At 43.2% G+C, this 20,498-nt stretch overlaps 1 protein-coding gene across 3 annotated transcripts in view; it reads left to right on the top strand.

Moving 5' to 3' along the window:
• Nucleotides 1-20,498, top strand: part of CEP135 (centrosomal protein 135) — a 153,469-nt gene that overhangs the window by 10,442 nt on the left and 122,529 nt on the right. The window lies entirely within an intron of this gene.

Genomic DNA, 20,498 nt, shown 5'->3' with positions numbered 1-20,498 from the left:
GGATTGGCACACTTCGCATCCGTCTTGCGACGGATGCGTCGTGCTTTGGCGGACCGTCGGGAGAAAAAAACCCTACATGTAACGTTTTTTTCTCCCGACGGACCGCTTTTTCCGACCGCGCATGTGCGGCCGTAACTCCACCCCCACCTCCCCGCACCTTACAATAGGGCAGCGGATGCGCCTGAAAAATGCATCCGCTGCACCCATTGTGCATCGGTTTATGCATTGTCTGTACCTTAGGTGTTATATGCAGCGGTTCCTGTCCGCCGTACATGAACTATATGTGTACGCTGTTTGTCGAGTCTGTTATTTTATGTAATTCTGTGTAACTATGTAATTATGAGATTTAATAAAGTTGTTACATTTTTTACATTTGGGTGTTCTCATACTCCGTGGTTTGCTTGTAGGATTAACCCATTGTGCAATGCAGCAAACGCTAGCGTCGGAATCTCTCCCCGACGCATTGCGACGGGGAGATTCCAACGCTAGTGTGAAAGAAGCCTAACATTCAGAATGCCATGCTCTTCCAGAGGTTTCTGTAGGATTAGTGGGCAGTTTCTCTCCTATATTATCACAGACGCTCGCTTTACTTACGCAGTTCTCAAAACTGAATTTGACTCCGCAGAGGTCCCAGCCTCTTCTTCACGGCAAAAATGTTACAACATGAACAGAGTTGAGAAAAAGACCTTAATCCTATTGTTCTACAAACCTATGAATACAGAATCAACCCCTTCAGTGCCAAGTCCAAGAAGTTAGACAATATGTGTGAGGAGGAGGAAGCAGACAAGAAAATGAAAGTGAAACTTTGAGCACAATACTGCAGCATAGCCACAGACAGACAAGTCTGGATCTGTTTGTGTGTACGATCTGAGGTTTATTACGGTACATTCTTTCCTTATAATGGCAGCAGGCCGTAAAAGAGACCCAGTTTGGGAATATTTTAATGAAGCTCCTTCGCCTATCGGTAAGGCAGGCATGCGTGCAAAATGCAAACGATGCAACAAAAGAGATGCAAGGCCTGGTGGCGCGAATGAGGCAACATCATGAGAAGTGCGGTGCTGATGATGACCAAAGAAACACTTCTGAACAGGCAGGATCTTCAGGTTGGTAAACATTTTTATTGAATCCTATTTCTAAAGACTGAACTGTCATGTGTGAGAAAAATTATATTTCTTATTACTGCATGTTACTGTCATTTGGTACAGTTATGAAGAAAAACAAATATTCCTTTTGGGGCAGGGGCAGTGATGTGTTGTGTACAATAAGCAGAAATTGTATAAACAATAAAATAACAGCATTGACTTTTTTCCCGTCTCCCATGACAGCACACCTGAGAGAGGGATCCGCCCAGTCGGGACAGGAAACCTACTGAAATAAAAGGGCGGTACCTCTCCCTCGCTTCAGTTGGGTTTCCTGTCCTGACGGGAACCCTTGTGCTGAATCACGGCGGTACTTTTTTGTTTTTGTTTTTATTTTTTTTCGTTGATAGAAGATCCACTTACCCACTCCCGTCCCGGCACTTGAAGAGCAGGCAGGACGCCTGTATGTCGGCCTTCGGGACGCTGGTAGCGCCATCCGCAGATCCTTCGGGCTCTTGCGCACGTGCGGGCGTCGGTCCAGCGCTGTCCGGATCTCTGGAGCCATTCTGCGGCTGCCACGCCGCTCTCTCCCCCTCTGCTGGAGCGACTTCCGGGTGCGCGGCTGGCGTTCAGTGAAGGGGCGTGCCTGTGTGATGTCAGAGAGGCGCGCCGGATCCAAGATGGCGGCGCCCATGGTTTGAAACGCCGGTAATTATGTGAGCTCTCCGGCGGTGTTCTGGAGGGGGAGAGGAGCAAGAATTATTACCGGAAGAGGCGGGGAGCGCTGTGGAACGACCCCTTATTAAGGGGGTGGCTGCAATAGATCGCTGCTCATTCCCATACAGTCCAGAGATGGAGGGTATGGAGCAGCAGCAGCTACTACAGCAGCAGCAGCAAGAGCCCTTATCAGGCGATACATCTGCTCGTCATCATCCTAAGAAGAATAGCCGCTCAAATGGAAGGAGCAGCAATCATCCTAGTTGGACGTCTCAGGACTCTTCGACATCCAGGAGGAATGTTCCCCGTGCTCCCAGTCCGCCTAGGAATCCGGTACCCTTTATGGTCAGCGGGTGGTGAGTGATCTATGTGAATGTCACCCTGGTGGTAATGGGCTACATTTTCTGTTTACTTGGCAGGCGCCGAGGAAGGCTAGTTCCAAGACAAAGAATAAAGAATGTGCCCTCTGTAATGTCCCATTGGCAGTTCAGTGGCAGAAAAATCTTTGTATAGATTGTATTCAAAAGACTATCCAGGAAGAAACCCCTGACTTTGCCTCTAGTCTTAGAGCAATAATCAGAGCCGAAGTACAAGACTCTGTTAAAGCAGCCCTTAAGAAAAAGGGTAGTAAACACCCTGAACCAGTTTCGGCTTCTGAGGTATCTCCTTCTGATGAGGAAGGTCAGGAGGAACCGTTATCTCCCTGCTCCTCTTCTCCTAAGTCCTCTGACTCCTCTTCTGATAGTGATGTGGGGGGCCGTCCGTGCTTTCTTACTGAGAACACGGACAAGCTAGTAAAAGCCGTTAGAGCTTCAATGGGCCTTAAAGATGAGAAAGCGGCCAAATCCCTGGAGGACATAATGTTTGGGGGTTTAGAGGAAAAGAGAAAACGCACCTTCCCAGTCAGTTCCAGAATAAAAGCCCTTATAGAAAAAGAGTGGAGGAAACCAGAAAAATCGGGTAATCTTCCCTCGGCTTCTAAAAGACGTTACCCCTTTGAGGATAAAGATTCAGAGACTTGGGATAAGGTTCCGAAAATCGATGGTGCGGTGGCTAGATCGTCTAAAAAATTATCCCTTCCCTTAGAAGATTCTGGCGTATTAAGAGATCCTTTAGATAAAAAAGCGGATGAGTTCCTAAGACACACCTGGGAAGCAACCGCGGGGGGCTTGAAACCAGCAATCGCAGGAACCTGTGTCTCTCGCTCCCTTATTGTCTGGCTGCAGCAGATAGAGGAGCAACTGAAGTCTAAAGCCCCGAGAGATGAAATTCTAACCAATGTAACTTTAGCTAAAGGTGCAGCTGCCTTCGTAGCGGATTCCTCTGCAGACTCTGTAAGACTGGCAGCTAGGGCTGCAAGTTTATCCAATGCAGCTAGACGTGCTCTCTGGTTGAAGGGATGCCCGGGGGATCTACCTTCAAAAAATAGACTTTGTTCTATACCATGTGACGGCCATTTCCTCTTCGGTCAAAAATTGGAAGACATTTTAGAGAAAGCAGGAGATAGGAAAAAGGGATTCCCTCGTTTTCCTGTGGACTTTAGAAGGCCTTATTTTCGGAGGGGCAAATTTAGTAGAGGCCGCCCCCTGGGAGATAGAAGGAATTGGGACTCCAGAGACAGAAGGGGATCTGGATACATGTTTAAAGGTCCCTCAACATCAGCAAAAAAGCCCTCCCAATGACGCCAGGCCAAAGGTGGGGGGAAGGCTTTCATCTTTTCTCCCAGCCTGGGTAGACATCTCCCCCAGTCATTGGACTCTAAAGGTCATCAAACACGGTCTAAGAATAGATTTTGTTTTTCCACTGCGACAAACTTTTGTTTTAACGCCCCAAAGAAAGACTCCAGAGGAGCAGCTAGCCTTGGAGGCAGAGGTACTGGAGCTCGTATCAAAACGGGTTCTTGTGGAGGTCCCGGGGGAAGAGCAGGGAAAAGGTTTTTACTCTCCTCTTTTTCTCATACGAAAACCAGACGGGTCCCTGAGAACTATTATCAATTTAAAAAATCTAAATCGGTCAATAGTAAACTGCTCCTTCAAAATGGAGTCAATAAATACGGCCATAAAACTCTTATTCCCAGGTTGCTTCATGGCAGCCATAGACCTGAAGGACGCCTATTACCACGTCCCAATTCATCAAGACCACCAAAAATACCTAAGGGTGGCGGTTTATGTACAAGGCTGTCTCAGGCACTATCAGTACGCTGCCCTACCATTCGGCCTATCAATAGCACCGAGAATTTTTACAAAATTAATGTCAGAGGTCATGTCTTTCCTCCGCTCTCAGAATGTAGTTATAGTTCCGTATCTGGACGACTTCCTCATAATAGGGAACTCATCAACACATTGCCAAACACAAATAGAACAAGTCATATCAACGCTACAGCGGTTGGGGTGGAAAATAAATCTTGCCAAATCAAGGTTGATGCCGGAGCTAGTGCAATCTTTTCTGGGTTTAGTCCTGGATTCCAGGCGTCAGCTTTGTCTTTTGCCAGAAAACAAGCTGATCAAAATTCAAAATCTTGTAGAGTCAGCAATTCATCACCCCGTAATGACATTGAGAAGGGCAATGTCCCTGTTGGGTTCTCTGACGTCCTGTATACCCGCAGTAAGATGGGCACAGTTCCATCTAAGACAATTACAATGGGAGGTCCTGTCAGCGCAGAGATGGTTAAAAGGGCATTTAGAGGGAAAGCTACGCCTTTCATTAGAGGTAACAGATTCCCTAAAATGGTGGACCGTAAAAGACCATTTGACATCAGGGGTCCAGTGGATAACTCCAATAGACCAGGTCATCACCACAGATGCAAGCGGTTCAGGATGGGGGGCTCATTTGGGGACACTCTCAGTTCAGGGATCTTGGTCCCATTTAGAATCACAACAAGCGTCAAACCTAAGAGAGTTGTGGGCTGTAGAAAAAGCTGTAAAACATTTCCTTCCCATCCTCCAGGGTCATCATACCAGGGTCATGTCGGACAATCACGCAGTTGTTGCATACATCAACCACCAAGGGGGGACGAGATCCCCTTCCCTGATGAAGTCAGCATCTGTCCTCCTACAACTAGCGGAGCGCCACCTACTATCCCTCTCGGCTCTCCATATAAAAGGGGTCGAGAATATAAAGGCAGACTACCTAAGTCGCAAAACACTGAGGCAAGGAGAGTGGTCTTTGAATCCCCGGGTGTTTCGACAGATAGTGCAGGCTTGGGGCTTACCTGTGATAGATTTATTTGCCACCCTAAGCAACAGGAAGGTAGAGAGCTTCTGTTCACTAGATCCAAGAGAAAAACCCTTCGCGGTAGATGCTCTCCAAATACAATGGAATTTCAGCCTCGCATATGTGTTTCCACCAATAGCGATGATTCCGACGGTAGTAAGAACAATCAGAATGGAGCAGGCGAGAGTAATTTTGATTGCTCCATTCTGGCCAAAAAGACCTTGGTTCTCCCTCCTGAGACAAATGTCAGTGACCGATCCATGGATTCTGCCAGAGATTCCGGACCTGCTTACTCAGGGTCCAATATGCCACTCTCAAGTGAAGGGCTTCCATCTTGCAGCCTGGAATTTGAGAGGGCATTACTGAGTAGGCAGGGGTTTTCACCAGGGTTAGTCTCCACCTTGTTAAAAAGTAGAAAGCCAGTAACATCAAGGATATATGGCAGAACATGGAAAAGGTTTCTGGAATTTTCGGGGCAACCTGTGGGGGACAGGGCTCCTGTGGGTACTATTTTAGAATTCCTACAGGCGGGGTTGCAACTAGGGTTAGCAACTAATACGCTCAAGGTGCAAGTGTCGGCATTAGGAGCCTTGTATAATTGTAATCTGGCCTCCAATAGATGGGTGTCCCACTTTATAAAATCCTGTAGTAGGTCTAGACCAGTAATAATTCAGAGGGTTCCTCCATGGGATTTGAATCTGGTGTTAGAGGCTCTGACTAGTGATCCATTTGAACCCTTGCAGGAGTCATCAATAAAAATACTTACTCTTAAGACTGTACTTCTGGTAGCGTTAACATCAGCCCGTAGGGTGAGTGACTTGCAAGCCCTGTCTATCTCCCCTCCTTACACGCAGATATTTGATGATCGAGTAGTGCTCAGGCCAGATCCAGCATATCTGCCGAAAGTAGTACTTAAATTCCATAGGAGCCAAGAAATTGTATTACCCTCTTTCTGTGATAATCCCAAGAACCCAGGGGAAGAGAAATTTCATACACTGGATGTGAGAAGAGCTATTTTGCAGTATATATCTCTGACTAGTCAGTGGAGGAAGGATCAATCCTTATTTATAGCTTTCCAGGGTAGCAGGAAGGGATATGGGGTATCCAAGGGTACTATTGCTAGATGGATTAGGGAGGCCATTTCCTTATCCTATGCTTCTCGTGGTGCTCCGATCCCTGAAGGCATCAAGGCTCACTCCACCAGAGCCGTGGCTACTTCCTGGGTAGAAAAAGCAGAGGTATCGATTGATCAGATTTGTAAGGCCGCTACCTGGTCCTCACCGTCTACCTTCTTTAGACACTACCGGCTCGATCTATCCTCCTCAACTGACCTTACCTTTGGTAGAAGGGTGCTGCAAGCGGTGGTCCCTCCCTAAGGTGTTCTTTCTCCAAAAATCTCTCAGGTGTGCTGTCATGGGAGACGGGAAAACACCAAGGTTACTTACTGGTAGCCGGTTTTTCCGGAGCCCATGACAGCACCTGTATATTCCCTCCCTTCTTTTTCACCCTTTCGGTGCGCACTTTTTAGTGGGTGTTATTTATTATTACAATGTGGTGGTAGATTGCCATGTGTACTAACCAAGGGGCCTCTCATGCTCTGAAAACCAACTGAAGCGAGGGAGAGGTACCGCCCTTTTATTTCAGTAGGTTTCCTGTCCCGACTGGGCGGATCCCTCTCTCAGGTGTGCTGTCATGGGCTCCGGAAAAACCGGCTACCAGTAAGTAACCTTGGTGTTTTTGTTTAGGGGAATTCATGGATTCTGGAAACTATCCTCCTCCAAGATCACCATCATCCTGTTCTACAGTTTCAGAGTTATCCATCCAGGATAGTGCTTCATTAGCAGCAGCATCATCATCAGACACCCACAGCCACATATCACCATCACCCAAAAGGAAGTAAAAACCTTTACCTCCTGGAACCACCATAGATAGGTTTGTGATAAGAACTAGCAGATTAGAAAAAGAGTTGATTGATGAAAAAATTGCCCAGTTTATTTATGCAACGAACTCTTCTTTCCGTCTGACTGAGAACCCACATTTCATTAATATGGTTCAGTCACTGAGACCAGGATACAGTCCGCCCAGCAGAGCTGATGTTGCAGGGAAACTGCTGGATCAAGTGTATGACAGAGAAATGGAGCAATGTGCAACAGCTCTGGAGGGTAAAATTGTTAACCTAAGTATTGATGGGTGGAGTAATGTCCACAATGATCCTATTGTATGTGCTTGTATAACAACAGAAGAAGGTAAAGTCTTCCTTGCACAAACAACTGATACGTCAGGAAATGCACACACAGCAGAATACTTACAAGAAGTGGCAGTAAAAGCTATAACGACATGTGAACAAAAATTCAAATGTCTAGTACGCAGTTTGGTCACTGACAATGCTGCAAACGTATCCAAGATGAGAAGAGATTTAGAAGAGCAGGGAGGGAATACAAAGCTGCTAATGACATATGGTTGCAGTGCTCATTTGCTGCATCTCTTAGCCAAAGACTTAAGTGTTCCAGAAATAAAGGCTAATGTTGTTGAAATTGCTAAATACTTCCGTAATAATCATTTTGCTGCAGCAGCTCTGAAAAGGATGGGTGGAACCAAGCTAACGCTCCCACAAGATGTTAGATGGAACTCTGTGGTGGACTGTTTTGAGCAGTATATCAAAAACTGGCCTATTCTGATGACACTTTGTGAAGAAAATCGAGATAAAATAGATGGCACTGTCACGGCCAAAATCCTCAACATTGGGCTTAAGAGAAATGTTGAACATATGCTGAGCTTCCTGAAACCCATCTCTCAAGCTTTAAACAAAATACAGAAAAATAGCTGTTTTATTGCGGATGCTGTTGAAATTTGGAAGGAACTGAGTGAACACTTAAAAACAGAACTACACATGGACAGAATTAAATTACAAGCAGTAAACAAACGAATGGGACAAGCACTGACTCCAGCTCATTTTTTGGCAAATATTGTCAATATCCAATATCAGGGTCAAAACCTAAGTGCTGAGGAAGAGGAGTTAGCTATGACATGGGTATCCAGCAATCATCCATCTTTAATGCCAACTATAATAAACTTCAGAGCTAAGGGGGAACCATTCAAGAAATGTTTGCTGAAGATATTTTAAGGAAGGTCACACCAGTAAACTGGTGGAAGTCACTTAAGCGCTTGGATTTAGAGACTTTTCAAGTAATGATTTCACTTTTAACAGCAGTAGCTTCTTCTGCAGGCGTTGAAAGAATATTCTCTTCCTTTGGACTCATTCATTCTAAATTGAGAAATCTGTTGGGACCCAATAAAGCAGGAAAGCTTGTTTTTCTTTTCCAGATTATGAATAGGAACAAAGAAGATGATGATGATGATGAAGATGACGACAAGTGAGCTACAGAGGACAGCAGGGACAGTAGTATTTAAGTTTTTCATGTGTCGGCTGGGCTGACAGTCTAAGTTTCTTATAATATATATATATATATATATATATATATATATATATATATTATATGTTGTTTAGCCAAATTAGTTAACAAACATGGATGTTTGTTTAAGCAAATAACTTATGCTGTAATGTTGTTATTGTTTCAGTTGAATAAATCTATTTAAATTGTTATTAAGGTCAGGATTATTTTTCTCCTTCCTAAGTACAACAGAACAGTGGTGTCCAAATATGAATGATTAACCCATTAAACTGGGGAGAAAAAAGTAATATAAAAAGTGATTCTAAAAATCTTCATCTACTTGCATGTTAAAGTAGCAAGAACTAGTTTAGGTAGAAACTTTGATTTAAATCACTGATTTAAATCAAGCCTTACTGACTAGTAACATAGTAACATAGTAACATAGTTAGTAAGGCCGAAAAAAGACATTTGTCCATCCAGTTCAGCCTATATTCCATCATAATAAATACCCAGATCTACGTCCTTCTACAGAACCTAATAATTGTATGATACAATATTGTTCTGCTCCAGGAAGACATCCAGGCCTCTCTTGAACCCCTCGACTGAGTTCGCCATCACCACCTCCTCAGGCAAGCAATTCCAGATTCTCACTGCCCTAACAGTAAAGAATCCTCTTCTATGTTGGTGGAAAAACCTTCTCTCCTCCAGACGCAAAGAATGCCCCCTTGTGCCCGTCACCTTCCTTGGTATAAACAGATCCTCAGCGAGATATTTGTATTGTCCCCTTATATACTTATACATGGTTATTAGATCGCCCCTCAGTCGTCTTTTTTCTAGACTAAATAATCCTAATTTCGCTAATCTATCTGGGTATTGTAGTTCTCCCATCCCCTTTATTAATTTTGTTGCCCTCCTTTGTACTCTCTCTAGTTCCATTATATCCTTCCTGAGCACCGGTGCCCAAAACTGGACACAGTACTCCATGTGCGGTCTAACTAGGGATTTGTACAGAGGCAGTATAATGCTCTCATCATGTGTATCCAGACCTCTTTTAATGCACCCCATGATCCTGTTTGCCTTGGCAGCTGCTGCCTGGCACTGGCTGCTCCAGGTAAGTTTATCATTAACTAGGATCCCCAAGTCCTTCTCCCTGTCAGATTTACCCAGTGGTTTCCCGTTCAGTGTGTAATGGTGATATTGATTCCCTCTTCCCATGTGTATAACCTTACATTTATCATTGTTAAACCTCATCTGCCACCTTTCAGCCCAAGTTTCCAACTTATCCAGATCCATCTGTAGCAGAATACTATCTTCTCTTGTATTAACTGCTTTACATAGTTTTGTATCATCTGCAAATATCGATATTTTACTATGTAAACCTTCTACCAGATCATTAATGAATATGTTGAAGAGAACAGGTCCCAATACTGACCCCTGCGGTACCCCACTGGTCACAGCGACCCAGTTAGAGACTATACCATTTATAACCACCCTCTGCTTTCTATCACTAAGCCAGTTACTAACCCATTTACACACATTTTCCCCCAGACCAAGCATTCTCATTTTGTGTACCAACCTCTTGTGCGGCACGGTATCAAACGCTTTGGAAAAATCGAGATATACCATGTCCAATGACTCACCGTGGTCCAGTCTATAGCTTACCTCTTCATAAAAACTGATTAGATTGGTTTGACAGGAGTGATTTCTCATAAACCCATGCTGATATGGAGTTAAACAGTTATTCTCATTGAGATAATCCAGAATAACATCCCTCAGAAACCCTTCAAATATTTTACCAACAATAGAGGTTAGACTTACTGGCCTATAATTTCCAGGTTCACTTTTAGAGCCCTTTTTGAATATTGGCACCACATTTGCTATGCGCCAGTCCTGCGGAACAGACCCTGTCGCTATAGAGTCACTAAAAATAAGAAATAATGGTTTATCTATTACATTACTTAGTTCTCTTAGTACTCGTGGGTGTATGCCATCCGGACCCGGAGATTTATCTATTTTAATCTTATTTAGCCGGTTTCGCACCTCTTCTTGGGTTAGATTGGTGACCCTTAATATAGGGTTTTCATTGTTTCTTGGGATTTCACCTAGCATTTCATTTTCCACCGTGAATACCTTGGAGAAGAAGGTGTTTAATATGTTAGCTTTTTCCTCGTCATTTACAACCATTCTTTCCTCACTATTTTTTAAGGGGCCTACATTTTCAGTTTTTATTCTTTTACTATTGATATAGTTGAAGAACAGTTTGGGATTAGTTTTACTCTCCTTAGCAATGTGCTTCTCTGTTTCCTTTTTGGCAGCTTTAATTAGTTTTTTACATAAAGTATTTTTCTCCCTATAGTTTTTTAGAGCTTCAATGGTGCCATCCTGCTTTAGTAGTGCAAATGCTTTCTTTTTACTGTTAATTGCCTGTCTTACTTCTTTGTTTAGCCACATTGGGTTTTTCCTATTTCTAGTCCTTTTATTCCCACAAGGTATAAACCGCTTACACTGCCTATTTAGGATGTTCTTAAACATTTCCCATTTATTATCTGTATTCTCATTTCTGAGGATATTGTCCCAGTCTACCAGATTAAGGGCATCTCTAAGCTGTTCAAACTTTGCCTTTTTAAAGTTCAATGTTTTTGTGACTCCCTGACAAGTCCCCCTAGTGAAAGACAGGTGAAACTGCACAATATTGTGGTCGCTATTTCCTAGATGCCCGACCACCTGCAGATTTGTTATTCTGTCAGGTCTATTAGATAGTATTAGGTCTAAAAGTGCTGCTCCTCTGGTTGGATTCTGCACCAATTGTGAAAGATAATTTTTCTTGGTTATTAGCAGAAACCTGTTGCCTTTATGGGTTTCACAGGTTTCTGTTTCCCAGTTAAAATCAGTTAGATTTAAATCAAATCCACCCTGCTTGGGGGTAAAGGGGTTAAACGAGTTCCATGGCCCCTGTCACATAATTAAACCAGCAGTCCATCCTAGCCATGTGTCAGGACAGGCTGCAGTCTGAAGAACCACAGATCACAAGACCTGTTTCTCAACTTACAGAACAGCAGTATCACATGCACATAAGCAAGCCTGCTGCAGAAGGGCAGTGATAGGAGAAGAAATAAATCTCCTTGCCTGACTGCACATGAAGGACTGAGGCTGGAGAAAAATATGCTTTGGAGAAGATGTATTGTGATTGGCAGACTGTTTATACAGCAAGATTATCGTGAAACGGATGTTCCCAGGAATTGTTGTTCACTATAATCATGCAACGTAAATGGACCTTACAGAAGACCTTTCAAATAACAACACGTTTCATAGATTCAACTCCTTATTTACCTCTTTTATTTGTCAAACACTGTAGGGCCAAGATCCGGCATTGGATCCTGCAGTATCCCTGGATGCAGGGAGGGTCTGCGCTCCCCCTGGATCTTGTGTTATATCCCACTTACATGACCTTTTGTTGATAATTGGCACCAAATCACTATATGACCGGACAAGAAGCCAGTGGGAGACAAATTTAGGAGCAATGAGCACAGGGGGTTCACCTTGGAAGCCCAGAAACATATTTCCCCTAACACCTAACTATATTGAAAGAGCTACACTGATGTATTCTTCGCCTTACTTATTACATCCAGACTGTACAGGGGACAATCACCGTTACTGGATGAGTTCTCCCATAGTCACAGGAGCCAGGGATCGGTTTTTCCTCACCTATTCTAGGATATTAGCGAATAGTGGGCTTATGTGATTCAGTTCCTACACTACCACATGGGAATCCCCTTCACAGATGACCCTAAAGGTACTGTTACACTAAACGACTTACCAACGATCACGACCAGCGATACTACCTGGCCGTGATCGTTGGTAAGTCGTTGTGTGGTCGCTGGGGAGCTGTCACACAGACAGCTCTCTCCAGCGACCAACGATCAGGGGAAAGACTTCGGCATCGTTGAAACTGTCTTCAACGATGCCGAAGTCCCCGGGTAACCAGGGTAAACATCGGGTTACTAAATGCAGGGCCGCGCTTAGTAACCCGATATTTACCCTGGTTACAAGTGAACACATCGCTGGATCGGCGTCACACGCCGATCTAGCGATGACAGCAGGTGATCAGCGGCCAAAAAAAGGTCCTGATCATTCCCCAGCAACCAACGATCTCCCAGCAGGTGCCTGATCGTTGGTCGCTTTCACACATAACAAGATCGTTAGCGGGATCGTTGCTATGTCACAAAAAGCGTGACGTTGCAACGATATCGTTAACGAAATCGTTACGTGTGAAGGTACCTTTAGACCTGTCTACAGTTTGACTCTGAACAATACCACAGGATCATAGATTCTGCGACACAGGTCTGCGACTAAAAATCTGTTTGATTATTTTCGTATGATTTCCATGTATTTTGGTGTTTTGATAACGAAAAAAATATTGAAAAAAAAAAAAAAACAAACGTCAGGACTTGAAACAAACCTATAGGTTCTTCTGCAATCTGTGGTGTGAATCATCCACAGGCAGCTTATAGTCTTTTCCCCATTAGCATTGATAGAAACTGCAAGATTGGCTGTTGGTAGTCAGGTGGTTAGTGACAATGAAAAGTCATTATGCTTTCAAGAAACTTGCATTGCAATTTCATTCATCCACTGTGTTTCCCCAAATTAACGTTATGGCTTTGTATAGGGTGTATTAATTCGCCTGACTGTTTGTTTCATTTGTGGTGAATATACAGTGTTGAATCAACAGCTGAATAGTACAGGCTTTGTGAAAAAAAAAGTATACTTCGGACTAAAACTTGGAGATCAAGATAAAGTTTGTGCGTCTCATAAAGTGTGCAAACTGTGTTTTAAGGACCTCCGAAATTGGTTCAAGGGTAAGAAAAAAAGCTTTCCGTTATGGGATTCTATAGCAGTGGCGACTGTTACTTTTGTTCATGCAGTGTGAAAGGGTATAATTCCAAACGGAAGCATTGAAATTCATACCTCACTCTTCACTCAGCAGTTCATCCCATCCCCCATGGCACAGATATACCAGTACCCAAGGCCCCTGCTACCTTGGAAGAGATACCTAGATCCGATGGAGGTGGAATCATACCTGAACTAGATGACGAATCAAGTTCTGACTTTGAAGATGATACAAGACCAACATTTTTTTTCCCAAGATAGACATTGTGAAAAGGAGTTCCTAGCTTTGCCCAGGAAGACAAGTTGAATTATTGCATCGATGTCGAAGGTTTGATGGGTCAAATCAAAATCCAATATGATTCAATGCAATGGCGTCTTTTTATAGCTTCTTAAAAAGGGAAGCCTCAAAGCAGTTTTACTCCGCAACGGCTGTTTTTACGCTTCCATCCATGTACATCATTACGTACACTAGAAGGAAACCTACGAGTATTTGGAATTGGTTCTTCGTAAACTTAAATATGAAGACCACGGTTGGCACGTGTGTGGGGATTTAAAGGTCTTGTGCATGCTGCTCAGGCAACAAGCTGGGTATACCAATACCCTTGTTTTCTGTGTCTGTGGGACAGTCCAGGTTGTCAAAATCACTGGACCAAGAAGAGTTAGCAGCTGAGGGTGTTCAGTCGGTGAAAAAAATGTCCTTCGAGAAACTGATACCTCCCTATAAAGTTCTTCTACCACCTCTCCACATAAAATTATACTTGATGAAGCAATTCGTAAAATCGCTTCCAAGAGATGGAGAATGCTTAAAATACTTGGTCACCAAGTTTCCAAGCCTCTTGGAGGCAAAATTAAAGGAAGGTGTGTTCGTTGAACCAGACATTAGAAGGCTTATAGCTGAAAAAGAGTTTGTCAATACCATAACGCATCCTCAAAAAGAAGGGTGGATTGCATTTAAAGAGGTCATAGTGAAATGTTTAGGCAATCAAAAAGATCCTGACTACAAAAAGATTGTCAGATGAATGCTGAAAGCATTTCAAGCTTTATTTTGCCTGATGAGTTTGAAAGTGCACTTCCTCCATTCCTATTACTTTCCTGATAATTTCTGAGCTGTGAGTGAAGAGTACGGTGAACGATTCCACCAGGATATTAACCCTCAGTCAGGGGCAACTGATCTGACAGGCGCAGCTCACTTAAAGTACCGTCACACATAACGATATCGTTGCTTTTTGTGACGTAGCAACAATATCGTTAATGAAATCATTATGCGTGACAGCGATCAACGATCAGGCCCCTGCTGGGAGATCGTTGGTCTCTGGGGAAAGTCCAGGACTTTTAGTCGATGGATCACCCGCTGACATCGCTGAATCGGCGTGTGTATATGCATATAACTAACTACCTCAATAAATGAGATTTTAATAGGGATTTGATAACTTAATATTTATTATTAATTAATAAACAGAAATAAAATAAAACAGAATTAATCCAATTAATAATAAATATTAAGTTATCAAATCCCTATTAAAATCTCATTTATTGAGGTAGTTAGTTATATGCATATACATACAAAAGCATTTCAATATATCATCATTGTTTTTATTGATTTTGTATATATTTCTTATCATTTTTTATTTTAATAAAGGTTTCTATATATACGTTTATGGTGAAATTATTATGATTTTGTTTGAATAAAAATATATTGTATACGATTTTTGGTCTGATGAATTTTTTTAAGGAGTTTATAGTTCTCGTGGTCAGCTGACCGTGAGTGTTAGAGTTTAGGTGATCGCCAGAGATCATCTACAAGCTCTGCTATGTCTGGATATCAGGCATCCAGATGTAGAAGAGCTGGACTCGTTGTGGGACACTCGTTATTAAGGACTATGTCGGACACGGAGTATACTGTTGGTTTATTATTGTTTTTTTTTTTTTTTTTTGTTTTTTTTTTTCAGAAGATCGATGGCTTCGCTTGGATTACCAGTATAATAAAATGGGATAACTGTGGTGTTATATTTCATTAAAATACTTTATTCTGCATGTGTGTGTGTGTTTTATTAACCCTTTACCAACTATGTTGCCGTGGGAAGTGAGGCTAAGCACCGGAATTGGTGCCATTTCTCGGGTGACTGGGAGCCAGTATTTGTAGCGGGGGATGGGGGGGGCAATATCCATGGGCCCTCTCTAGGCAATGAATATCAGCCCGCAGCCGTTCTGGCTATAAATTACAGAGGGACCCCACGTCATTTTTTTTTTTGGGGGGGGGGGGTCCCCCTATTTTAATAGCAAATAAAGGCTAAATATATGTGGGCTGATATTCATAGCATGGGAAGCTCCATGGGTATTAACCCCTTCCCAGGCTACAAACATCGGTACCCCAGTCGCTGGCTTTCCCTCTCTGGCGCAGAAAATTGTGCGGGAGCCCACGCCTTTTTTTTTTTTTTTTTTTTTTAAATTAAACTAAAGAGATATTGCGTTTAAGGTCGGGGTCACATTTGTGAGAAACTCGCACGAGTCTCGCACCTCTATACCCGGCACTGCTGCTGGGACGCTGACCGGAGCGTTCAGCTGCATAGAAATACATGCAGCCTCACACTCTGGTCCCAGAGTGGCAGCATGGCAGCAGTGCCAGGTATTGATGTGTGAGTCTCATGCGAGTTTCTTGCAAGTGTGACCCCGACCTAACGCAGATTTCATGTGTGTGTGTGTCTTTATTTAAGGCCGGTATCACACATGCGAGAAACTCGGACGAGCCTCGCATCTTAATACCCGGCCCTGCTGCCATCAATCGGGAGCGGAGCGTGCGGCTGCGTAGAAATGTGTGATCTCGGCCTAACTCTTTATGTACCACTTTGTTATGTTTATTAATAAACATCGGTCTTGGTATTATCTATCGATCTATATCAATCGTATCTATCGATATATCTAGCTATCTATTATCTATCTGTTAATATCGATAGAGATAGATAATAGATAGCTAGATATATCGATAGATAATAGATAGATACGATAGATATGGGATAGATAGATAATAGATAGATATGTCTATTTTCTATTTATCGTATGTATCTATAGATCTAGCTATTATTTCTTATCTATCTGTGTGTAAACATTATTCTTCAATGGAGTATGTAAAATAAGAGGTTGGACAAGGAAATTACATCACAATTCTTTTTTTTTTTTTGGTATGTTTTTATTTAGCTTACAAAAACACACAAATCCGCATGAAAAACGTGGATGTACGCAGCATTCAACCCCCAGCGTTTACTGACTGTGGGAACATATCGCAATATATGTGCAAACAGGAAATCACTTTTTTTTTTCCTTCCCAGAAGCCAACTTTCAATTAGCTTTATTTAAAGTGACAAAAATACGCATGCAATGAAAAAACACATGTAAAAAACGCAGGTGACCTGGCAGTGACCTCAGAATCAAATTTGTTGCAGATTTTACCTGTGTCAAATCTTGAACAAATACTGAGCCAATCCTGACCGTGGAACAATACCCTTACAATGATGACTGGCTACTGTTGGATGCTACAGAGAGACATTCCAAATCTACTCACAAGGGTAAATGTACCAAGAGGAGCCTCACAGGGGGAAAAAAAACAATTTTAATGAGTGTTAGTGAGCTCATTTCAGTGAAAAAAATTATTTTCATGAAAAAATTGTAATAAAAAATTAATTTTATGAGTTTGTCACGGAGTTACAGCGACAGTGTGGAGCCAGAAGACTGCAGTGCCTGATTGCTCCTACTGCGGCGCTGAGAAGAAGCACTTCTCCTTCATTTTAATGGTGTTTATTCCATCTGGCAGAGCAGGGGTTAATCGGCCTTGTTGGAAATCTCTGTGCTCCCAGCTGAGCCCAGTTAGCCAATCCTTTCCTTTTTATAATCTGGGCTCTGTTGCAAATCCTTGTCAGAGCTGGCATTTCCTGAATGGCTAACAGAGGGAGAGGTGTTCATATGAGAAGGAGAGTTGGAGCAGTTATTAGTGACTGTTGTTTGGTTTGTATATGTGGTAATTCCTTATCCTTCTCTGTTTTGGTTTATTCCGCTACCTCCACATCCTGGTGCATTCCTCTGTTATATGTGAGTGAATATTTTGTATGCCTGGAGTTGTCTCATAACCCTTGTTTGTGTTGCTTTGTTTGTCAGGTTGGTGTATCTACGGTGCACAGTAACACCCTTCTTCCGTTGGTGGGGGAAGAGAACAGGTGGAGGGCTGACTCAGGAGATAAGGCGAGGGTGGAGGCCTCGACATCTTCACCTTCAGAAGTATCCAGAGGAAAAGGGCGCCCTCTAGTGTTAGGGACAGAGAAGGAGCACCGTTTCACCCGACAGCTATGTCGTGACATCTATTTTCATTTATTTCACTGGATTTCTTATTTAACATAGTTACCTAAATTGTCAGGAAACGTGATGTCCTATGACAAAACGGAGGTAATTTTCGGATTCATCACACCCAAAAGCATAAAGATTAAGTGGTTAACCAAAACAGCTCTTGAAATTTTTATTTTTTGCAGACCTGTATCATTCCTGACTGTGTTTCCATTTATTGCTTGAAAATGTGTGGCCAGACATTGGATGTTATCAAGAATACCTCCCATTTTGTAAAGTAAATCGGGATGCCCTGGAAAATTCCCCCATATTTGGAGTAGATGGATTGAATTCCCCCTGAGTACTTATCTGGTGGGAGGGCACGTGGGTGGGGTGGTGGATGACTAGGGGAAGAGAGGAGGGACTCTGGGCCCTAAAGGTACCGTCACACTCAGCAACTTTGCAAAGAGAACGACAACAATCCGTGATGTTGCAGCGTCCTGGATAGCGATCTCGTTGTGTTTGACACGCAGCAGTGATCTGGATCCCGCTGTGCCATCGCTGGTCGGAGCTAGAAGTCCATAACTTTATTTCGTTGCCAGGTCGGCGTGTATCGTCATGTTTGACATCAAAAGCAACGACTCCAGCAACGAGCATAGGGCCCCTAGATGTGTGTCGGATTGGTACACTCCGGCTGTTTGACATGGAGCTAACAACCAGCGAGAACGATAAGTGAGTCGCCGTTACGTCACTGGATCGCTCCTGCATCGTTCTGGAGTTGCTGTGTTTGACGTCTCTACAGCGACCTAAACAGCGACGCTGCAGTGATCTAGTTTAGGTCGGCTCGTTGTCTATATCGCTGCAGCGTCGCTGAGTGTGACGGTACCTTAACATTACAAGTTAATATCTCTCCAAAGGGAAGGAGAAATGTTAAGAAATAATACTGTTTTATTCAGTTCTGCAGCCATTATTCCATGTTGTGACCAGTTCAAAGGGGATCTCCGGTGAAGATAAAAAAAAAAAAAAAATTCTAATGGCCATATCTTCATAAACTATAAAGATAAAATGAATAGTGTTGTTTCCCATCTTCACAGTACCGGTAATTCCGTGTGACCTTGCAGCTGCTCTTTAGTGCTCCCCCTCCCTTTTGGGTCGTCACAGATCAGAGGATGTGGCCTGCTCCCGGCTGCTAGTAGCTGTCAGTCTCCAGATGACCTTCTTCTATTTAGTCCTAGATCAGGGGGTGCTGCCTGTTCCCTGATGTGGGCCTGCAGGGAAGGACATATTATTACTAGCAGCAAGCAGACTATGCCCCCTGATCGGTGACATCCCAGAAGGGAAAGAGGTCACCAATGAGCAGCTCCAGCATCACACTGAATTACCGGTACTGTGAGGATGGGAAACAACACTATTCATGTTATCTTTATAGCTTATGAAGGCATGGCCATTAGAATATTGTTTTATCTCCCCTGGAGTACCCCTTTAACATACTCAAACTGGTGAAAGGTCCTCCTTAAAGGCGTTGTCTATTACCCAGACAACCCCTACGGAATGCCTAATACTAACACCTACAGGTCCTTCTCAAAAAATTAGCATATAGTGTTAAATTTCATTATTTACCATAATGTAATGATTACAATTAAACTTTCATATATTATAGATTCATTATCCACCAACTGAAATTTGTCAGGTCTTTTATTGTTTTAATACTTATGATTTTGGCATACAACTCCTGATAACCCAAAAAACCTGTCTCAATAAATTAGCATATTTCACCCATCCAATCAAATAAAAGTGTTTTTTAATAACAAACAAAAAAAACAACAAATAATAATGTTCAGTTATGCACTCAATACTTGGTCGGGAATCCTTTGGCAGAAATGACTGCTTCAATGCGGCGTGGCATGGAGGCAATCAGCCTGTGACACTGCTGAGATGTTATGGAGGCCCAGGATGCTTCAATAGCGGCCTTAAGCTCATCCAGAGTGTTGGGTCTTGCGTCTCTCAACTTTCTCTTCACAATATCCCACAGATTCTCTATGGGGTTCAGGTCAGGAGAGTTGGCAGGCCAATTGAGCACAGTAATACCATGGTCAGTAAACCATTTACCAGTGGTTTTGGCACTGTGAGCAGGTGCCAGGTCGTGCTGAAAAATGAAATCTTCATCTCCATAAAGCATTTCAGCCAATGGAAGCATGAAGTGCTCCAAAATCTCCTGATAGCTAGCTGCATTGACCCTGCCCTTGATGAAACACAGTGGACCAACACCAGCAGCTGACATTTCACCCCACACCATCACTGACTGTGGGTACTTGACACTGGACTTCAGGCATTTTGGCATTTCCTTCTCCCCAGTCTTCCTCCAGACTCTGGCACCTTGATTTCCGAATGACATGCAAAATTTGCTTTCATCAGAAAAAAGTACTTGGGACCACTTAGCAACAGTCCAGTGCTGCTTCTCTGTAGCCCAGGTCAGGCGCCTCTGCCGCTGTTTATGGTTCAAAAGTGGCTTTACCTGGGGAATGCGGCACCTGTAGCCCATTTCCTGCACACCAGACTCAGTCCACTGCTTCCTCAGGTTCCCCAAGGTCTGGAATCGGTCCTTCTCCACAATCTTCCTCAGGGTTCGGTCTCCTCTTCTCGTTGTACAGCGTTTTCTGCCACATTGTTTCCTTCCAACAGACGTACCATTGAGGTGCCTTGATACAGCACTCTGGGAACAGCCTATTTGTTGAGAAATTTCTTTCTGGGTCTTACCCTCTTGCTTGAGGGTGTCAATGATGGCCTTCTTGACATCTGTCAGGTCGCTAGTCTTACCCATGATGGGGGTTTTGAGTAATGAACCAGGCAGGGAGTTTATAAAAGCCTCAGGTATCTTTTGCATGTGTTTAGAGTTAAT

The sequence above is a fragment of the Ranitomeya imitator genome, chromosome 1, assembly GCF_032444005.1.
Source record: "Ranitomeya imitator isolate aRanImi1 chromosome 1, aRanImi1.pri, whole genome shotgun sequence".
Lineage (NCBI taxonomy): Eukaryota > Metazoa > Chordata > Amphibia > Anura > Dendrobatidae > Ranitomeya > Ranitomeya imitator.
The sequence above is the reverse complement of the archived record's forward strand: the minus strand, read 5'-3'. Positions and strand labels throughout refer to the sequence as shown.